Source organism: Vanessa cardui, chromosome 13, assembly GCF_905220365.1.
Source record: "Vanessa cardui chromosome 13, ilVanCard2.1, whole genome shotgun sequence".
Classification (NCBI taxonomy): Eukaryota; Metazoa; Arthropoda; class Insecta; order Lepidoptera; family Nymphalidae; genus Vanessa; species Vanessa cardui.
This window is the reverse complement of record NC_061135.1, coordinates 7,172,954-7,173,366: the sequence shown is the minus strand read 5'-3', so window position 1 is coordinate 7,173,366 and position 413 is coordinate 7,172,954.

The window sequence follows — 413 nt, the reverse complement described above, 5'->3', positions numbered from 1 at the left end:
GTAAAAGCACAACGAAATAGAATTTTATACAGCCAGCAAAATATAAAAATGGAATGATAACATCAAATCTACAGCTTTCTTTAATTTACAACAATGAATATAACATAAGAATAAAAAAAAATCGTACCAATTGATAAAATGTTACCGAATTGCCTGAATTTCTTTATCGTGTTAGTAAGACCGTTTAAATTTATCGACGACTTTCTCTTTTAACACAAACTGGATTTAACCGGTTTTTAGCGGCTTACTACTTTTTTCAAACCAATATTATATTATAGCGTTGATTTATTTTTGAGTAAACAATATTTTGTCTTGTTTGTGATTCAGTCATAAATTAATATAATTTACACATATTACATAGCATGATATTTACTTAGGATAATACTATCACAATAATTTAATGCAGGCGTTAA